The sequence below is a fragment of the Rhinoderma darwinii genome, chromosome 4 (genome assembly GCF_050947455.1).
Source record: "Rhinoderma darwinii isolate aRhiDar2 chromosome 4, aRhiDar2.hap1, whole genome shotgun sequence".
Lineage (NCBI taxonomy): Eukaryota > Metazoa > Chordata > Amphibia > Anura > Rhinodermatidae > Rhinoderma > Rhinoderma darwinii.
This window is the reverse complement of record NC_134690.1, coordinates 352092646-352113807: the sequence shown is the minus strand read 5'-3', so window position 1 is coordinate 352113807 and position 21162 is coordinate 352092646. Positions and strand designations below refer to the sequence as shown.

General features: G+C 42.5%; 1 protein-coding gene across 1 annotated transcript in view; it reads right to left on the bottom strand.

Moving 5' to 3' along the window:
- SLC24A3 (solute carrier family 24 member 3) overlaps positions 1 to 21162 on the bottom strand; it is a 354780-nt gene that overhangs the window by 60515 nt on the left and 273103 nt on the right. The window lies entirely within an intron of this gene.

The window sequence follows — 21162 nt, the reverse complement described above, 5'->3', positions numbered from 1 at the left end:
GACTTCCATATGAAGCCCCTCTCCAAGTTCTCTTTAACATAGGTGGGCATGGAAAGAGTCTCTGGCAAGGAGAGAGGATATATCCTACCACGGGGAAGGAATGCACCAGGAATCAGCTCGATAGGACAGTCATACGCCTGATGTGGGGGCAGTGTCTCCGCCTCCCTTTTGCTGAAGACGTCCAAAAATGCAGCATAATGACCAGGCAATCCTGCCAATGACCGAGGCAGAGGAGGCTGAGCTGAAAGAATCTGCACCAGGCATCGACTGTGACACTCGGGGCTCCACTGGAGAGCCTCTCCAGAGTTCCAGTCCAGGACTGGGGAATGTAGTCGGAGTCAAGGCAGGCCCAGCAGCACAGGGTTAACGGCCTTGGACAGGACAAAGAACGATAGAAGTTCAGAGTGGAGAGCCCCTACTTGCAGCCTCATTGGCTTGGTCACAGCTATAACTGGGTCTGGCAGAGGTAGTCCATTTACTGATGCAACCATCAACGGTCTCACCAGAGGGGTAGTGGGTAATTGAAGAAGGTCCACCAGGTCTCTACAAATGAAATTAGCAGCGGATCCAGAGTCCAGATACGCAGAAACAATGGACAATTTAGACGGGAGTCCTTCTTTGCCCAAGGTTGTCTCTCCTACCAACCCTAGGCTTTGGGGCTTTTGGGGACAGAGACGCACAAGAAGGCCTCCGAGGCCGCAATAAAGACAGAGTCTCGAAGTGCGTCAGCGTTGTCTCTCCTGGGTAGATAGCTTACATTGGTCCATCCTCACAAACTCCTTAGGAGGATCGGCATCTGAGGACGACAGAGGTTGCTGCAAGGTAGGGACTGGACTAGGAAGACCTCCCTCCCGACCAACCCCTGGAGTTGTTCTTGGAGCCGTCTATCAACACGGGCAGCCAGAAGGATGAGGTCATACAGGGTAGATGGCAGGTCTGGAGCGGCAAGTTCGTCCTTAATTTTAGGAGACAGTCCATGCCAGAATGTAGCCACCAGGGCCTCATTGTTCCACAACAGTTCTCCCGCCAGCGTGCGGAAGTGGATGGCGAACTCGCCCACAGAGATGTCTCCTTGGCGTAGGTTCAGCAAGGAAGCCACTGCAGAAAAGACTCGTCCAGGCTCCTCAAACACGGTGCGAAATGTCCGGAGGAACCCCTGGAAATCACGGGTCTCTGGTACTTGTCTCTCCCAGATAGGGTTCGCCCATGCAAGGGCCTTGCCAGTAAAAAGTGAGATGATGACAGCAACCCTTGCACCATGAGACGAAAATGCCCTTGAATACAGGCTGAAGAGGATCTGGCACTGGTTCAAAAATCCCATACAGGTACTTGCGTCTCCATCATAGCGGTCAGGAAGTGGCAAAGAAAAACGAGGATCCACACTGCCAGGAGATGTAGTATGAGGCACAGTATTGCCAGGAGGTGTAGTAGGAGAAATGGCAGCTTGTGCCTCCTGCCAACGTGCAAGAATGTTCAAGGCTTGGGGGAGTTGGTCCTGTCGAGACCGGAGGTCTAGCATATCCGCCCGCATCTCTTGTGACGTCGTCATGGTCTTGGATCGACCAGCGGGGTCCATAGCCTGAGCGTACTGTCACGGAGGGTTCGTGGACCCACTGGGCCGTACTGCCTTGGCGTTATGGCAGCTAGCCAACAGGGCGCAGGTCAAAGTCTATAGTTCGTATAGGGTACCTGTGGCAGCTCGGACAGTAGCGAGGCAGGATCGGCTGGGACTAGGCAGCGGGTAGATGTCAAGCATGGAGCAGCAGGACAGGCGTAGATACAGCACAGCATGACTACAGCACATCACGGCACTGGACCAGGATAGCACGGGATACAGGATACAGGAACAGGGAACACTGGAACTGGAAAACACTAGGAGACCATTTGCTTAGACAAAGTAGGATATGACAAACAACGCTCAGGCAAGGATCAGAAGGGCAGAGGCCTTCTTATAGTCCAGGAAATCATGTGAGTTGATGATGATGATTGTTTTCATGTGTGCGCGCTGGCCCTTTAAGAGCGGGCACGAGCATGCACACTCACTCACCGTACGGGACACAGCGTACTGAAGCGGAAGTTAGCGCTGGCGTCTCCTAGGAAGGAGATGGGGACCAGCGCTCACAGATCCATGGCTGCGGGTCGTCAGGAGGTAAGTAAACCGGACGGCACACGGCCATGGACGCTACAAGCTTTACCCGGAAAATTTCATATCACAATTTAAAAAGGAAATCGGACGGTATGACGACACAAGTAGAAAATCTTTGTTTTAAGGCTAAACCAGGGGACTTATCTTGGGGCACTTGTTTAATAGCTGCCTCAAATTCTTTACTTGTCAAAGGCAGCTCCAGAGCTTCCCTCTGAGATTCTAGGAAACACTATATTAGCCAGATATAAATCCACCAGATCCAAAGTACATGTATCCACAGATGCATATACTTCATAGAATGAGGCAAACTTCTCTGCAATTCAGGCATCATTTGTAATGATTTCCTCCGAACCCACTCTAATCGCTACTATTTCCGAGCACCCACTCTGATTTTTTACACATTATGATAAAAAATTTCCAACTCTGCCCACTTCCAAATAATATTCCCCAGAAATAATCTAATTTTTCTCTGCAGCTCCCTGTCTTAGAAAATTCTCATAGTGTTTTTGAAAGCCATACCACTTCTGTGGGAAAAAGAGTATATTTCTCCTCCGCTCTATTCGTACACTATTCCTCTAATGTAGGCTTTAAATGCATCCCAGATAACTCCTCTCGGTGCAGACCAAAATTAAAGAGGGGAGTATATACGGTCTCCTGGGAGCAGTACCTTCTCAAGGTCTCAATTTCAGCAAGCTGGGGTGAATGGTCCGACAGGCCTCTGGCTTCATATTCTTCCCTCTTGACTAAACCCATCAGTTGTTTATTTGCCAGTACTAAATCTATTCTTGAGAGGGATTCCGAGGTCTTAGAGTAACAGGAAAACTGGGATGTATCTGGATGAAAAATCCTCTATATATCAAACCATCCCATCTCTTCCAGATATATCCCAAAAGAGTGACTAACATTAACTGATTTCAAGGAGAACCTCCTATGCCGATCTTTTACTTTATCCGTAGCCTTATTAAAGTCCCCACTTATAAGAAAAGGAACTCCAGCTTTGTTAGCCAAAAAGGAGGCAATCTTAACTAACACTGCATAAGCAAAGGGTGGAGGAACATATACCGATCCCAATACCATATCAAGCCCCTAAAACTCCCATATAGTAAAACAAATCTTCCCTCATCATCCAATAGGACCTCATAGATCTGGACCACAATACTCCCATGAACTAAAATACTCAACCCTTTAGAAAAGGATGAGTAAACAGAGAGGTATGTATAAGAAAACCAGCTCATTGATAGTTCACTGGATGGCGAGGGAAAAAGATGAGTCTCCTGCAAACAAATTACCGACACAAGTAAACTATTTTTAATTAGATTGAACACCGTCAACCTTTTGAGTCTGCTACCCAACCCGCTTATGTTCCATGACGGAATTCTCATATGATGTAGGAGAAAAAAAATAATAATAGAAACAATAACAAAAAAGAAAAAAAAAGAAAAAACAATAAGGATAATGGTAAAAAAGATAACAAACCCTCCTACCCTCCCTTATGCTCCAGGCCCAAACCTCCCCCATTCCCCTGCAGCCCCCCAGAAAAAAATACTAATTTCCAGAGAACTCCTATACCTAGCATTGCTCCTCCCCACACCTACCCCCCCCCCCAGCTCCACAACAGAATACTACATCATGTATATCTACACAACCTGCCTAATAGATGAAAAATATATGCAACCTCCTGCATTTCTACCATGATAAATATAATTCCATATATGGAAGCGACTATCAATCTTCACAACTTATCATACTATACAAGTTTTATCCAGTCATGCAACATATTAACCCTGCTCATATAGCTTTCCATTGTGTGGTACTTTATTAAAAAGAAAGAAAAACTCCCATTCTTTAAATCTAACTTGCCCTTGGTATCCTGTATTGCTACCCCACCCTCAATCCAACTTCAGTAAGTAGAAGTCCAAACCAATAAACCCATCCATGAACCAGCAATTCTCATTGTGGCATGTATTGCCATCTATCCTGAAAACATTATTATGCCACGAAGTTGTCAACCGTGTTCATAACCATCAACCCACTCTGATTGGCATAGGACAACTTCCCATTTACATAAATTCCTTCAGAACTTAAGGCAGTCCTTTAAACTCCAGGTATTTGCCTCCTCAAAAAGAGGAGGAAAAAAAACATATTTATAATAGCCTGCACTACAGCTTGTTCTCCCAGGGATCCTGGACCTGGAGGTTAGGCCCCATGCACATGACCGTAATTTTTATCCGTAATTACCAATGAAATTGCGGATCCATTCATTTCTATTGGCCACCTTTCCGTATACATTTATGGATGTGTGTTCAGGCCGTAGAAATTATCCGCAAAAATATAAAACATGTCCTATTTTTGTCCGCAATTGTGGCATGGACTCGCTCAAAGAAGTCTATGGCCGCTTCCGATTGCGGACGGCTACAAATGTGTATACGTAGCTGTCAGATCCATATTTGCGGACAGTAAAAACATACCTCCCAACCGTCCCGGATTCAACAGGACAGTCCCGGATTCCGGGCGGTGTCCCGCTGTATCTCCATCCTCAGGATGCAGATACAGTTGAACCCAATGCTGAAGCAACAAACCGTCAGCTCCCTGATTCAGCATTAGTTCAGAGCGGAGGAGCAGAGGAAGCTTCTCTACTCGTCGAGGACTCTCCGGTCACAGCGCTACTTTAAGCTCTGAGCCCGGAGAAGCCCTTGATAACACTGTCCATATATGGACAGTGATGTGAGTGGCTCCTACAGGAGCGGAATCCCCTGCCAGAGTGTTGCCGACGCTCTGCCCGAGGATTCGGGTTCTAGAGGGAACCCCTAACATCACTGTACATATATTGACAGTTTCGTCAGGGGCTAGTCCTGGATCGGAATTTCCTGACAGAGCACTGCGACACTCTGACTGGGTGTTCCACGCCTAGAGGGAACCCCTGACGCCACTGTCCATATATGGACAGTGACGTCAGTGGCTCCTCCAGTAGAGGAGTCCCCGGCCAGAGAATTGCCGACGCTCTGGCCGGGGATTCCGCTCCTGGGGAAACCCCTGGCGTTACTATCCATATGTGGACAGTGACATCAGGGGCTACTCCTGGTGCGGAATCCCCTGCCAGAGCGTTGCCGATGCTCTGGTTGGGGATTGCGCTACTAGAGGGAACCCCTACTGTCACTGTCCATATATACACACGTCACTGGCTGGGGATTCTGCTGCTAGAGAGAGCCCCAATGGCGCTTTCCACAGGGGGGTGGCACTATCTCCAATAGGTGTGTGGCACTTTCTACATGGACACTGTGGCACTATATAGGGGCACTACCAACTATGCCATAATCTGTGTGCCTTCCCTTGGTATAGTAACAAAGGGACCATCTGATACTATTCTATCTATGATAAATCATGTGTATAGACACTGTTGCCCTATAACCTGGGTACCTATTTATGATTCTGCAAAACCATGTATTAACTAGTAAGATGTATATATCTATATATAGATAGAACTGATAGATGTTAGACTGTCAGGAAACCATGCGATCCATTGTTCTCTGTTCCTTAACCACTATCTCCAGATATTATAGTTTACATAGGGGTGTCTCTTCCCCAGGTTGACACAATTTAAATAACAATGAGAAGGCTATACGTGATATACATATGTACCACTACTACACCTACTACAGGTGAAGGCATAACACATAGATGGATACCACACATATAAGTTTTATCATTACATTCATACTACCACCACCAGATCCTGATGCACAGATATATATGTAACCTCCTTCCCTTGATGTTGTCCCTGCAATAGATGAGTTAGTTTGTTTTTCTGCTCACTCTTTCCAATTTGTTATTACTATGTAGTATTCCATTGAATACTTTGTAGATGTTCGCAAACTATGTTATTATGTATTTACTTCTTGTGACATTCTCATGTATGTATGGAGAACCTAATGTATATCAATTTTAAATGCATAAGTTTTCAGTGCCTGAAGAAGGTTAATGAGACCGAAATGTTGAACTTAGCCACTGGCAAAAATATAAATAAAAAAATAAAAATCTTTTTCAACTCCAATCTGTGTGCCGGATACTTCTTTACTAATTCTCCACCCTATTCAAGAAACAGGTAACCTATTGCTGCAAGATAAAGATGAGGGATCCTTTTTTCCTTATGGTACTGAAAATTATGTTGTTTACGTCCCCCTTGAATATAATAATAGAAAAGACCATATAGGAGGTGTAATGAATATTTTGTACTATAAAAAACCATCATAATAAGAGAAGAATCATATCTAAATATTTTATTGCTTATTGATTCTGGTCTATTCCTTTATTCTATCTATTCTCTTTAGATTACAATTTTAGATTGCAAGCCTTTCTTGATTCACAAATGTTACAAATGTTTCTGCTAAATAAATAAAATATCCCAATGACCACTAGATGGCACTTCACTACTATTTATCTATCCAATGCTGACCCATGATCGCTCATCCTCAGTGGCTTATTTAAACTTCTGGTAGACAATGTAAGCTACTCTTCCAGAATGTCTTAACTGTAGAAATTTGTGTTATTTATGTATTGTCATAAGTCAGCATCACTCTGAAAATACCTTCTTTGATGTCGGACACCCCATAATTTTTATTCTTTAAAATAATTCCTATCATAGCTGTTGAAAAATTTATAACCGGTGACCCACTTACATGGAATCGTGTTTTTGTTTTTACTCTAGATCAGCTTCTAAAGATGGCCAAATCTAAATACCTATTAGCCTCAGACAGCCATGGTTTATGTCAATAATGCACCACTTTAGGTAAGCGCAACTGTCACAGCTATAAGCGTTATTTATTTCGGGGAATATTTACAAGAAATTTAAGTCGTGAAATGCGTAGAAATTACAGCTGAATGTTAGCTTAAAACACGACTTAACACCCTGAAGGGGCAATAAAGCAACGTTTTATTTTCACAAATCGTTCCTTTGGCTTTTGTGAGCATCAATAACATGTACACTTGTGTGAAATTCAGCATCTGTTCACAATTCACTGTATAATAGAAACAAGAAAAACGTACAGACACATGTTCAGTATTATCTCGATGCTGCCATGTATATTTGTTTGATTTAGTTATAGCACATATAGCAGGGTGGGATATATACATAATATAAACGTGCAGGTGATGACAATATGAGAGGGACAGGTAACATATTAGTCTGCTGTACATGGTGCACGTTCTCCTGGGGATTTATGAGAGGAGTAGAATATGCTACCTAAGGCCTTATTCACACGAACGTGTTATACGTCTGTTGCATGGACCTATGTTAATGAATGGGGCCGTTCAGACTGTCAGTGAATTTCACGCAGCGTATGTGCGCTGCGTAAAACTCACGACATGTCCTATACTTGCCCGTGTTTCGCGTAGCACGCACCCATTGAAGTCAATGGGTGCGTGCAAATCGCGCACGGCACATGGAAACACTTCCGGGTGCCGCTCGTGATGCACGCTACAGTAGTAAAATAAATGAATGAAAACAGAAAAGCACCACATGCTTTTCTGTTTGTAAACATAAAACCAGAGTGTCATCATGATGCCGGCTGGGCAAAAATCACGCAGCCGCGCACCATATGTTGATGACACATGGAATTTTTGCGCGCTCAAAACGCAGTATTTTTTGCACACCAAAACGGGCACGTCCGTGTGAATTTCGCCTAACTGTAACTGTAGTTCTTGAGCCTGTTCTGATAACTTGCTAGTCATTTCAGCCACCTACTGTAAGTAAATGTATCTTAACCTCTAAGTGAAGCCTGTTTTAGGACATAATAACTAAGAAATATTTTGTGTTTTGTTTATTTCATTGTCGCTATTCAAAGAGATATAACTTTTTTATATTCCCCTTTGACATAGCTGTATGAGGACTTATTTTTGTAGGATGTTCAATGGCACCATTTTTGTGATCAATATAATTTTTTCTGAATTCCTATTGATGTAACTATTTTTGGGAGGGAGATGGATAAACAACAGTAATTCTTTGTGTTTTAAATTTACGCCGTGCGGCATAAATAACATATTACTTTTATTCTATGGGTCGGTACAATTACGGCAATACCAAATATGTATAGTTGTTACTACTTTAGCACAATAAAAATAATTTTTAAACAAAAATTATTTGTTTTTGCATTGCTGAAATCCAAGAGCCATAATTTTTTTTATTAATCTGTATGTGTGCTTGTTTTTTGCAGGATGAGATGTAGTACTATTTTGGGGTACATAGGACTTATTGATTAACTTTTATTATTATTTTTTGGGGGGTTTTTGTGTTATTTTTTTTAATGCTGTTTGCCTTGCGGTTTAAATAACACGTCACCATCATTGTTCAGGTCATTACAATCGTGGTGATACGATAAATGTGTATTTATTTTTTATTTTGTTTACACCTTAACTAAATAAAACAATTTTTTCTGTTCACCTTTTTTAATAATCTTTATTTTAGATAAAAAATTTTTTTGTCCCTCTAGGGGACTTCACTATATGATTTGCTGGTGGCTTCTATAATGCTTTGGTACACACAGTATATCAAAGCATTATTGCCTGTCAGTGTAAAACAATGGCAATTTATTAGGCATACAGCCGAGGGTCAATGTTAGGCCCTTGGTGCCATGGCAACCCATCAACAGCACGCAGTCGCATATGTGGTCCACCAATGGGTGAGCCCTCTCCCTCTGAAACCACTTAAATTCTGTGTTCGCTGTTAACAGCGTCATCTACGGGGTTAAGGGCCATGAAAAGGCGGCGGCCCAGTCTAAGGCCCGTGACTGACGAGAAAGGTTTATTGGTGGTCACTAACGGGTTAATCTCCCTATAGCCTTAGCAACAATCCAAAAATAAGGCACTTTGGGGGTTTCCTAGTACCTGGAAACCTCCCCCTATGAGCAGTTCAGGAGAAAACATTTTGTAATGATGGGGGTAGGGAAACAGACAAGTGAGCCCTAATCTACCTGCCACTCAGTCCCTGCCTACTTGCAACGACCCGCCTTAGGCGACGGGGTACAACTGGGCGACGGTCCCTACACTCAATAAGTGAACGACAGACAAACAGACAAGGGAACACAGAACCTAAGGGAAACGGGGCAGTTGCCCACGGCAACACCGTGAGCAACAAGAGTAGTAAACGAGCCGAGTCAAACCAGGAGAGTATGAGGTGCCAAACGCAGAGCAGGAGGGTAGTCAACAAGCCAGGGTCAATACGAAGCAGGGACAAATACATCAGAAGCTGCAGCAGGGCCAGGAAAACAACAGAGAAGATTCACAAGCAAGGAGGAACAGGAAAGACAGGTATAAATAGACAGAGGGCGGGAGCTAGCTCCGTCTGGCCAGGCTGCGATAGGCTCTCCCACTCCTAAGCCTGCCATCCTGAGTGGTGGAAGATGGAGTCAGTATCACAGACCTAGAAGCAGGTGCAGACTGATTACCTATGGGCGTTGATAAAGAAGCTGTGCCTGGCAGATCCTTTACAGTACCCCCCCTTTTAAGAGGGGCCACCGGACCCTTTCTAGATGGACCTGGTTTATAAACCGGGCAGCAAACTTCTTGGACGGGACTTTCAGGCGCAAATTTTTTGACCATAGCCACACCAGATCCCCGACCGTAAACAAGGGGTTAGCAGAACGTCTTCTATCTGCCTGAGTTTTTTGTATGCTCTGGGACGCCTCTAGATTCTTCTGAACCTGGGCCCAGACTGTGCACAGTTCCCGATGAACGACTTCTACCTCGGAATTGTTGGAACTACCAGGTGAAACGGAGGAAAACCGCGGATTAAAGAGGCTCTGTCACCAGATTTTGCAACCCCTATCTGCTATTGCAGCAGATAGGCGCTGCAATGTAGATTACAGTAACGTTTTTATTTTTTAAAAACGAGCATTTTTGGCCAAGTTATGACCATTTTCGTATTTATGCAAATGAGGCTTGCAAAAGTACAACTGGGCGTGTTGAAAAGTAAAAGTACAACTGGGCGTGTATTATGTGCGTACATCGGGGCGTGTTTACTTCTTTTACTAGCTGGGCTTTCTGATGAGAAGTGTCATCCACTTCTCTTCAGAACGCCCAGCTTCTGGCAGTGCAGACCTGTGACGTCACTCACAGGTCCTGCATCGTGTCGGCACCAGAGGCTACAGTTGATTCTGCAGCAGCATCAGCATTTGCAGGTAAGTAGCTACATCGATTTACCTGCAAACGCCGATGCTGCTGCAGAATCATCTGTAGCCTCGGGTGCCGATGTGTCCTCGCTCGTCTGACACGATGCAGGACCTGTGAGTGACGTCACAGCGTGATCTCTGGAGAACACGGCTGTGTCTGCACTGCCAGAAGCTGGGCGTTGTGAAGAGAAGTGGATGATACTTCTATGCACAACGCCCAGCTAGTAAAAGTAGTAAACACGCCCCGATGTACGCACATAATACACGCCCAGTTGTACTTTTACTTTTCAACACGCCCAGTTGTACTTTTGCAAGCCTCATTTGCATAAATACGAAAATGGTCATAACTTGGCCAAAAATGCTCGTTTTTAAAAAATAAAAACGTTACTGTAATCTACATTGCAGCGCCTATCTGCTGCAATAGCAGATAGGGGTTGCAAAATCTGGTGACAGAGCCTCTTTAAACCCAAAATTACAGAAAAAGGGGGAGACCCCTGACGAGTTACTGACCCGGTTATTAAGGGAAAATTTGGCGAGGGGAATGAATGAGACCCAATCATATTGACAGTCAGAGATAAAACACCTTAAATATTGTTCTAGAGACTGATTGGTCCTCTCAGTTTGGCCATTAGTTTCAGGATGGAAGGCAGAGGAGAAGGACAGATCAATCTCCAACTTTTTACAGAAGGCTCTCCAAAACAATGAAACAAATTGTACCCCTCTGTGAGAAACAATATTGACAGGGACCTCATGGAGACGCAGGATGTGTTTGACAAACAAGGTAGCTAACGTCTTAGCATTGGGTAGTTTCTTGAGGGGCACAAAGTGGCACATCTTACTGAAGCGGTCTACTACAACCCACACCACCGACTTGCCTTGAGATGGAGGCAAATCGGTGATAAAATCCATGGAGATATGGGTCCAAGGTCTCTGGGGAATGGGCAAAGAACGTAGTAAGCCCACTGGTCGGGACCTGAAAGTCTTGGACCTAGCACAAACTTCACAAGCGGTGACGTAGGCCTTAACGTCTTTAGGCAACCCAGGCCACCAATAGTTTCTGGCAATGAAGTGCTTGGTACCCAGGATGCCTGGATGACCAGATAGTGCGGAGTCATGATTTTCCCTAAGTACCCTTTGCAACGACCCGCCCTAGGCGACGGGGTACAACTGGGCGACGGTCCCTACACTCAATAAGTGAACGACAGACAAACAGACAAGGGAACACAGAACCTAAGGGAAACGGGGCAGTTGCCCACGGCAACTCCGTGAGCAAGAAGAGTAGTAAACGAGCCGAGTCAAACCAGGAGAGTACGAGGTGCCAAACGCAGAGCAGGAGAGTATTGAACAAGCCGAGTAAAACCAGGAGAGCACGAGGTACCAAACGCAGAGCAGGAGAGTAGTCAACAAGCCAGGGTCAATACGAAGCAGGGACAAATAGATCAGAAGCTGCAGCAGGGCCAGGAAACCAACAGAGAAGCTGTGCCTGGCAGATCCTTTACACATTTAGACTAAAACTATTTCCCCTGCCCCTAGAGGGAGCTCACTGCATATTGCTAAGTTGGCTCCTTTTGGCACACGTAGGCAGACAGAATTTTCTCATGTTACTGGATGGCCGCATAATCCACAGAATTTTGTTGTCTCTCTTGTGGGCACCAATAGACTTAAAAATCTGCCTTTAAAAACCCTGTGTTTACCCCTGGTTAATGTTCCCATAGGCATCTATTGTGCAGATGTATACCAAAAGTGCCCTTTAGGCTAGGGTCCACAGCGACACACAGTTGGCCGCGATTTGTACTAAAATTGAGGCAACACCGCAGCTTGCTTGTGACGTCAATGTTTCCCTATGGAAAAATAAACTTGCAAGGGACCTGGTGAACATTAGTTTTTAAAGGTTCTTTTCTATAGGGAAACATTGGAGTTGCATGTAAGTTGCACTTTTACCTCTAATCACAGGCAACTGTTTTGTTGTGTAGCACTGGTCCTAATCATATGTTTGGCATGTTTACGTCTGGATAATTTTTTTTCACGTATACAGAATTACACTGTTTTTACTAAGGTGATCTGTATGAGGTGGCCATGACAGAGATATTTTGAGCTGAAGTTGGCTATAACGCGAAACCCCCTTTAACACTTGGTTAGCCAGACTCCCCCAAAATCCAAGACTGTAAACAGATTGTTCTGATACAACATCCCCATCTGCCTTAGAAACATGTAATAGCACTAATAAAACAGTAGGGATGGAATGGTCAAGCTTGAATTCACATGGCTATTCCGGCTCTAATAGTCTTTTAGATTTACTCTTGCGAATGTAAAAAGGATATGTCTGGTTTATAGAGGTAATTTAGGAGATGTATTACACATGTCCATACACATATAAACTTTATATTTAAGAAAAAGTGGAGCGCATTTATTTTATTGGGGTTCTGGGAATTTTCTTTTTCCTTTGGTTTAGAGCTAACACTTTAAACTATTAGCAGCATCTTCTACCAACATTTATCTAACATGATAATTTTTCAAATCTAATTTACTAAGGCTTTGTTCACATCTGCGCTAGGGCTCCGTTCCGACGTTCCGTCAGAGCTTTCCATCAGGACGGAGCCCTGACAGACACAAACGGAAACCATATATGATTCTGTCAAAACGACGTAACCCTTGCACAACGGAGACAAAGGGAAACCATTGGCACCGGATCCGTCATCATTGAAATCAATGGTGATGTAGGGCTGACGTTCCGACGGAAAGCTCAGACGGAACGTCGGACCGGAGCACTAGCGCAGATGTGAACGAAGCCTAAGGGATATAAAATCACTTGAAGGTTCAGGGACAGCTAAAGCAGCTCTTATCAAACAGTTATCAACCCAGATTTCTCTATAAACATGGCTAAAAGGGCATGTCCTTTTAATGAGGCTACAGGGAGAAGCGGCTACCAGACATCTCTAATGCCGCTTATCTTATGGAAATAAAAGGATTGAACGGCTTGAAGTCTAAACAGTTGGGTTCTAATTCTCTCTAATGGGGGATGTCAAGGGATCATTAGCGAGTCCCGATAAATATTAGATTTTCGGCAGATCAAGCTGAAGTCTATGGAGAGTTTAACCTTTTCCCTAACTGTGTTTGAGAGAACGAACTTGAGAGAGTAGAGTATTCACTAGGATAACCAAACCATGTTAAGCATTTTAATTTTATCATTTTAAGAAATTATATACCCACAAAAAATATAGTCCTTTACTTCACATACATTATGTGGGATTTATGTATAATAAAGTCTTGTAACATTTTCTTTAAATGGGGTTTTCTAGGACTTTTAGGGTAAGGCCACACGGAGCGGCCCTGACACGGTCGCAAAGCGGTTAACAACCGCGCCGGCACCATGTTCGGTGCGGCTGTCAAATAGCCTGTTAGTGGCCGCTTGTTAATGCGGGTAAACCGTCCCTTTATCTGCAAAATCATGCGGCCATGCATTAATACACCCATTATGGTCGCACGATTTTGCAAACTACAACAACTTACCCCCTACTCATTCTCTATGGCAGCGCCGGAAAAAGCCGAACACTGCACTCGGCTATCTCCGGCGCTCCCATAGAGAATGAATGGAGCGGCAGTGCGCATGCGCATGTAACTGAAATACTCCTTAACGGGGTATTTGACAGCCGCTCCTACATAGTACCAGCGCAGTTGTTGGCCGCGTTGCGATCGTGTCAGGGCCGCTCCGTGTGGCCTTACCCTTATATTGATGGCCTATCCTTAGGCACAGCGCTGAACACTTCCATAGTTTACTTGAATAGGACCAGAACTGCGAAACTACGAACTACGAAAGTGTATGACGCTGCGGCCCCATCAATCAGCTGTTCGGTGCGGACCGCCACCGATCTGATATTGATGACCTATCCTAAGGATAGGCCTTTAATATAAAAGTCCCAGAGAGCGGCTTTAAATTGTTGTGTGAAGAATACAGTATTGTTTGGAGAAGGTCCATGCATAACCAAAGCGAGTGCAGGCAGGGGAGGACAAACATCTGACTCATCTGGTGGTGCTTTAGTCTCTTTGTGTATTAGATAATCCAGGTCAATGTGTACGGCAGATGATATAAAACATGCTATATAAATGGTGTAAACATTCTCCAATTGAGGGGAAAAATGGCACATTACTGGAGGTGTCACATTGAGAAATGCTGAATAATCCATATAATCCATTATTAGAGAGAGGAATTGGAAGCGAGCTAAAAGCCACTGTCCTTCCATCATCTGTAACAAAAGGATTTGCCTCAATTATGTATCTGTATTGTTTACAATCAATTATCTCCACATCATTTCCCATATGTAATGCAAAGCCATTATGTATCATTCATACAGTATCTCCTCCAAATCCCGTTCATATAAACTCATTGGTCGCTTGCCAAATCATTTCAGCTGCAACTTCTCGATAAGGATATTTTGTAGTCAACAATTTCCTTATCTAGCAGACAGACTAAAGAAGAAAATATGCCGCTTTTTCCTGCAGCTGTTGGACTGACTGTATAATGAGCCTGAGATTATGTTAATTATGCTAATATAAACTGCACTTAAATTTCAATCAGCTAAGCAGGTTAAGGTGGCAATGTGACAGAAAATCTCCTGTCATAAAGACGACACAGCACAGGCCGTCAGTTTATATAATTTAGGTGAACATACCTAAATGACTGACTGCTTCTTTGAGGTCAGTGTATTGCTGGTGCAAGGCACTTAGATAGCATGAACACTACTGAGGGCATAGACTTGTAAATGTTCAGAATTATTTTCATTAGCAGTCATTTTAAAGAATAATTGTACCATAGTTGGACCCCAACATGAGCAGCATCAGGAGCGGATTATAATGAGGGCAAAATGGGCAAGTGCCCGCGTCCCGAGGCTGGAAGGGGGCCCAGTTCGCTCCGATTCTCCTGTACCGGCTGTTAAAATTACAGCCGGTTCAGAGAACCGGAGTGAAGCGGGACCTCTCCCCCAATTGTTTCTGCGTCCTTAGGATGCGGAAACAATTGATTACTTTAGCGTTGGGGAGACAGGGAACTATTTGTTCCCGTCCTCCCATTCGGCGCTTTACTAAGGACACAGTCGGCGCGATTATGTCATCACGCCTACTGTGCCGTTACGCTGGTTGATGCCGTCTGGTCTCTGACCACCCCTGCGTCGCTGGAGGAAGCTGCGGGAACGGGGTCAGGTGAGAATGGTTTTTTTTTCTGGGCAGCGTTAGGGGCAATAGCTACAGTGGGCATTATCTACAGAGGGCATTGTAACTGGCGCTTTATACAGGGGACATTATCTACATAGGGCATTGTAACTGGCGCTATCTACAGGGGACATTATCTACAGAGGGCATTGTAACTTGCGCTATATACAGGTGGCATTGTGACTGGCGCTATCTACAGGGGGCATTGTAACTGGCACTATCTACAGGGGGCATTATCTACAGAGGGCATTGTAATTGTCCCCATCTACAAGGGGCATTATCTACAGAGTGAATTATAAATGGCGCTATCTACAGGGGTCATTATCTACAGAGGGCCTTGTAACTGGCACTATCAACAGGGGGCATTGTGACTGTCGCTATCTACAGGGGGGATTGTGACTGGCGCGATCTACAAGGGGCATTATCTACAGATGGCATTGTAACTGGCACTACGTACAGGGGGCATTGTGACTGGTGCTATGTACAGGGGGCATTGTGACTGGTGCTATGTACAGGGGGCATTGTTAGTGTGTGGTGTTTTACTTTACAGTGTTTGACACAATTTAATTCATGGGTACTATTATATTCAGGGGCACAGTGTATAGTACTATTATATTCAGGAGCACAGTGTATTGTACTATTATATTCAGGAGTACAGTGTATAGTACTATTATATTCAGGAGTACAGTGTATAGTACTATTATATACAGGAATACAGTGTATAGTACTATTATATTCAGGAGTACAGTGTATAGTACTATTATATACAGGAATACAGTGTATAGTACTATTATATTCAGGAGTACAGTGTATAATGCTATTATATTCAGGGGCACAGTGTATAGTACTATTATATTCAGGAGCACGGTGTATAGTAATATTATATTCAGGAGCACAGTGTATAGTACTATTATATTCAGGGGCACAGTGTATAGTACTATTATATTCAGGGGCACAGTGTATAGTACTATTATATTCAGGGGCACAGTGTATAGTACTATTATATTCAGGAGCACAGTGTATAGTCCTATTATATTCAGGAGCAGTGTATAGTACTATTATATTCAGGAGTACAGTGTATAGTACTATTATATTCAGGAGTACAGTGTATAGTACTATTATATTCAGGAGTACAGTGTATAGTACTATTATATTCAGGAGTACAGTGTATAGTACTATTATATTCAGGGGCACAGTGTATAGTACTATTATATTCAGGAGTACAGTGTATAGTACTATTATATTCAGGGCACAGTGTATAGTACTATTATATTCAGGAGTACAGTGTATAGTAGTATTATATTCAGGAGTACAGTGTATAGTACTATTATATTCAGGAGCAGAGTGTATAGTACTATTATATTCAGCAGTACAGTGTATAGTACTATTGTATTCAGGGGCACAGTGTATAATACTATTATATTCAGGAGTACAGTGTATAGTACTATTATATTCAGCAGTACAGTGTATAGTACTATTGTATTCAGGAGTACAGTGTATAATACTATTATATTCAGGAGTACAGTGTATAGTAGTATTATATTCAGCAGTACAGTGTATAGTACTATTATATTCAGGAGTACAGTGTATAATACTATTATATTCAGGAGTACAGTGTATAGTACTATTATATTCAGCAGTACAGTGTATAGTACTATTGTATTCAGGAGTACAGTGTATAGTAGTATTATATTCAGGAGTACAGTGTATAGTACTATTATATTCAGGAGCGCAGTGTATAGTACTATTATATTCAGGAGCACAGTGTATAGTACTATTATATTCAGGGGCACAGTATATAGTACTATTATATTCAGGAGCACAGTGTATAGTACTATTATATTCAGGAGCACAGTGTATAGTACTATTATATTCAGGAGTACAGTGTATAGTACTATTATATTCAGGAGCACAGTGTATAGTACTATTATATTCAGGAGTACAGTGTATAGTACTATTATATTCAGGAGTACAGTGTATAGTACTATTATATTCAGGGGCACAGTGTATAGTACTATTATATTCAGGAACACAGTGTATAGTACTATTATATTCAGGTGCACAGTGTATAGTACTATTATATTCAGGAGCACAGTGTATTGTACTATTATATTCAGGAGTGCAGTGTATAGTACTATTATATTAAGCAGCACAGTGTATAGTACTATTATATTCAGGAGTACAGTGTATGGTGCTATTATATTCAGGAGTACAGTGTATAGTACTATTATATTCAGGAGTACAGTGTATAGTACCATTATATTCAGGAGCACAGTATATAGTACTATTATATTCAGGGGCACAGTGTATTGTTCTATTATATTCAGGGGCACAGTGTATAGTACTATTATATTCAGGGGCAAAGTGCATAGTACTATTATTTTCAGGGCACAGTGTATTGTACTATTATATTCAGGAGCACAGTGTATAGTACTATTATATTCAGGGGCACAGTGTATAGTACTATTATATTTAGGGCACAGTGTATAATACTATTATATTTAGGGGCACAGTGTATAGTACTATTATATTCAGGGGCACAGCGTATAGTACTATTATATTCAGGGGCAAAGTGTATGATACTATTATATTTAAAAGCATAGAGTGTGGCATGAGAATTTTATCTTCGTTTATAGGTGCGGAAATGTTGGAAAAGTCAGGAGCCGAAGACATCTGAGCTGCAAACGTCACCTGTGAGTCACCCAATGTAAATGTTTATTCTCCCTGTGACTGATCAGTACTGTAGTCACTGTCTGATCTGCAGCGAGATGACGGATGGTAGCATTCTTTTTTGTTAAACAGCAACACCCAGCATATCCTAACCAATGTCCAGGCTATACTGGGAGCTGTCGTTTTATGTCGTACAAATTTTTACGGCAGGGGTTAAACTGAATTTGAAAATGATCTCTGTACTGAACTGTATTTGTTCTCGTGCTGTATATGTACTCAGTATATGTACTGAGCTCGGTTCTGGTGCTGTATATATGTACTGAGCTCGGTTCTGGCAATGTATTTATGTACTGAGCTTGGTTCTGCTTTTTCTCTTCTGTATGGCTCATTCTCCTTTTACAGCTAATTCAAAACTGTGCCAGATCTTTGTCCGCCTAAACCGAAATCTGCAAATATATACGGTACAGCGTCTTCAGACAATGAAACCGGATGTCACGATAGTTACAGTAATTCGCATTGTTTGGCGGCTGCCACCTCATGAGTATTCTTTGTATTGTTAAGACAAATGCCAGATGTGAGTGAGTTGTTACCTAGTACTAGCCTTACAGTATTTCCGTGAGCAACACAAGAGGTCACTGTGGTTAGGATTTTACAATTCCAAATTGCTTATATAATAATGGAATATCCATTAAATAATAGTGACTCTCCAAGCCCATTCCTCTTTATTGGAGCTCATTTGCCTCAGACTATGTGTGGCAGACAGTTACCTGAAAATCTTTTTCTCATTGGAGATTTAGTCGTCTTTATAATGATTCTGCCCATGCTGTAATTGAAACTTTCTTTCTGTACTCAGAATTACTTTTGAGTCTGTGTTAGACTTGTGTTTATATACAGTAACCAATAAGAAGAGGCAGAGCTGAAGTGGCGAGTGGGGGGCAGAAGCAGTCTGAACCAATGACAAGAAAGGAGGTGGATTTCAGACTACCTCAGGCTCTCTAGACACTGTAGCTAAGCTGTAGTCATAGATCACAGATATGCCTTAATGGAACGGAGCTAAAAAGCACCCAAGCAGCATGGAAAATAAATAGCAGATAAACATCACCTATACATAAGAGTACATATATAATTTTTACGCTCACAACTGGGCAGTCCCTTTAACTAGGTGGAGACAGGGATTTTATCAACAAGAAGAGCTCACAATATTTTTGTATTTTTAAAAACGTATTCTGGGGTTCCCCTAAAATTTTGCGTCCTATACCGATTCTGCGTATTGGGTTTGCTGGATCTGTGTAGTCAAATATTTAATACCCAATAATACAATCTAAACCAATAATTTGTAGCAGAGTGAAGCCTAGGACTGTCGGATTTGTGTGCACATTTACTAGAGCAATGGCATCTCTGGCTCAGAACTGTTCCTTTTTTTCATAATTGATTCAGCAACCAATTAACCTTATTAATAATTAAGTTGATTTGCTTCTGGCTTAGAAATCAATGAGATGATTCAGATGTGTAAAACTATTTAGCTTTTCATGGATGTCATGCATCATGTGAACTGGGAACAGCCTTGGTACTGAAATTAATTTCCTATGTGCCAAGTATAACTTCTCTGGGACTATACCATTTATTATGGGCTATTCTCAGGATAGGCCATCAATGTTTGATCGGTTGGATCAGCACAATGAAGGGACTGTGGTGCTACCAGGCACATTCACTCATATGGACAAGCCGTTGTGCCTATGTATAAACAATGAAGGTGACGTGGTGCTAGCAGGAGCTTTGCAGCCCCTTCAATTTGCTGATTGGCAGAAGTCAGACCCCTGCCGATCCTAAATTGTTGTCCTATACTAACATATCAAAGTTATAGTCCCAGAAAACTCATTTTAGGTCCTTTTCTATATTCTGGCATTTGGCCTTGAATGAGCCACCTGGTGGCTAGCTAGTTTACGTACTGACCACCACACCCTGTTTTATTTTAAAGGGACCCTTTCATTTCAAGTCGAGTCAATATGTAAATAGAGATGAGCTCCAACACTAGACACAGTGTCTAGTGAAACTTCATGGGAATGGTGGTGGTACCAATGGTCAAACATGCACCAATCACATATTAATGGCATATCCTAGGAATATAATTCTAAAAAGTACAGATCCTCTTTAATTTTAACCAGGACCTGTTACAGTCACAGAATGAAAATGAAGAGGGCTTATAAGTATTTATGGTAATTTACATACAGCACACAAGAGAAACAAATTAGGATTCCTTTGTAAATAAAGAACAGCTGATAAATACTTTTGGAGACAGCTGATAAATACCTTCAAATGGAAACAAAAACCAGCACAGGTGCTCGGAAGAAAGCCCAAAGCAAAAATGAATTATTTATGAAGAGAGCTTCGGACATTTACAATTACAAAATGTAACCACAGAATGCAGCGATAATATACAATTACAATGCAACATAATATAATACTGTGGAATAATCCCTACAAACCCAATCCCCGCTTCCTTTATCTCCTCTCTGAGTTTTTTCATTTGGTCTAAATTAACTTTCTCCTGTAATTTTAAATGGAAATCACAATCTTAAGCAGATCTGTCATGTTGAACATGCTGGCCAGCTAAACTGAGACCTCTGTACTGGAGGCCGTCTTAAGGCCCTTTTACACGGGGCAATGATCGGGAAAATAAGCGTTCATATGAACGCTGGTTCCTGATCTTTGCCCTGTGTAAACAGGGCAATCATCAGCCGATGAACGAGCAAATGCTCATTCATCGGCTGATCGTATTGTTTATGCAGCAATAAATATTATCGTTGTCGGCAGCACATCTCTCTGTGTAAATAGGGAGATGTGCTGCCGACATGATGGAAATGTATGGGGACGAATGATTGTAGAAACAATCGCTTGTCCCAATACTTAACCAATCTTTGCTCCTGGTGCTTGTTTTCACGGCCCATTTTGGCCGGTGTTCAAGGACCTTTACTCAGT